Source organism: Hevea brasiliensis, chromosome 14 (assembly GCF_030052815.1).
Source record: "Hevea brasiliensis isolate MT/VB/25A 57/8 chromosome 14, ASM3005281v1, whole genome shotgun sequence".
NCBI lineage: Eukaryota > Viridiplantae > Streptophyta > Magnoliopsida > Malpighiales > Euphorbiaceae > Hevea > Hevea brasiliensis.
This window is the reverse complement of record NC_079506.1, coordinates 64,766,473-64,767,753: the sequence shown is the minus strand read 5'-3', so window position 1 is coordinate 64,767,753 and position 1,281 is coordinate 64,766,473. Positions and strand designations below refer to the sequence as shown.

Genomic DNA, 1,281 nt, shown 5'->3' with positions numbered 1-1,281 from the left:
CCTTCATTTTCTTTTCTTCTTTTCTCTACTCATTTTCAATTCAATTTTTAGCAATATTTATTCATATTTTATGTCATAATAATTATTTACTCAACTGGACAAGTCGGCCAAAAATCTCCTCTGAAGGCAAAATGACCAAAATGCCCTCCGTTTGGCTTAACGGGTCAAAATTGGCTGTACCGATTGAAAAATTTTTCTAAATATTTTCTTGGCATTCTAATGCCATAGGAACCTCAATGACCCTTCTCTGAAGTCCCAAAAATTATTTTATGAATTTTTTTCAGGGTCTAGGGCTCCTCGTTGCGAGAACCGCAACTTACCTCAGGTTACCCATCGCTTGGGCACCGGCTCATTTGACTTAGTTGCATTTTATTTCTAAAATTTTTACTAAATTTTTCTTATTAATATTTGAGTTAATTATGGTTCCTGACTTTAGTTTAAATATTTTTTCGGACGTTCTAGCTGTCCGGACCGACACCGGTCGCCGGAACAGTAGAATGTACGGAGTTACTACCGGGAGGATGTTACAATACCTGCATTGTGGCTATCCATAATGTCCTACTGCATTAGTATGTTGCATTGACTCATCCTCTTGTAACGCAGGACACATGTCAGTAGCATGACCCGAACCCGAACAAATTCCACATACCTTAATAGTTTGCATGTTCCCTACAGCCAACTGCCTCACCAGAGAAGTTAAATCAGAAATTTGTTTCTCAAGGTTAGATGTACTTACCTCATTAACCTTCATAGGTGTGTGATCCATTCTCATTCCAAACTATTGAGAATTTGCTGCCATGTTAGCAATCAACCTCCTTGCTTCATCAAGTGTTTTGTCAACCAAAGCTCCTCCACTGGCAGCATCTATCATACTGCGGTCCATTGGTAGAAATCCCTCATAGAAATACTAAATCAACAGCTGCTCACTTATTTGATGATGGGGACAGCTTGCACACAGCTTCTTAAATCGCTCCCAATACTCATACAAACTCTCTCTATTGTATTACCAGATGCCACAAATTTCTTTTCTTATGTTGGCAGCACGAGAAGCAGGAAAATACTTCTCCAGAAATATTTGCTTCATCCCATTCCATGAGTTGATAGATCCGGAAGGAAGGTAATACAACCAATCCTTAGCTGCACCTTCCAGTGAGAAAAGGAAAGCTCGAAGCTTGATTTGATCCTCAGAAACTCCTTGAGGTTTCATGCTGGAACACACAACATGAAATTCCTTTAAATGCTTATGTGGATCCTCACTTACAAGACCATGAAATTTGGGCA

At 39.3% G+C, this 1,281-nt stretch overlaps 1 non-coding gene across 1 annotated transcript; it reads left to right on the top strand.

Moving 5' to 3' along the window:
• The first annotated feature begins 929 nt into the window (after positions 1-929).
• On the top strand, positions 930-1,036 carry LOC131173624 (small nucleolar RNA R71). Its single transcript, XR_009143937.1, has one exon. It is a non-coding gene; the product is annotated as a small nucleolar RNA R71 (small nucleolar RNA).
• The last annotated feature ends 245 nt before the right edge of the window (positions 1,037-1,281 follow it).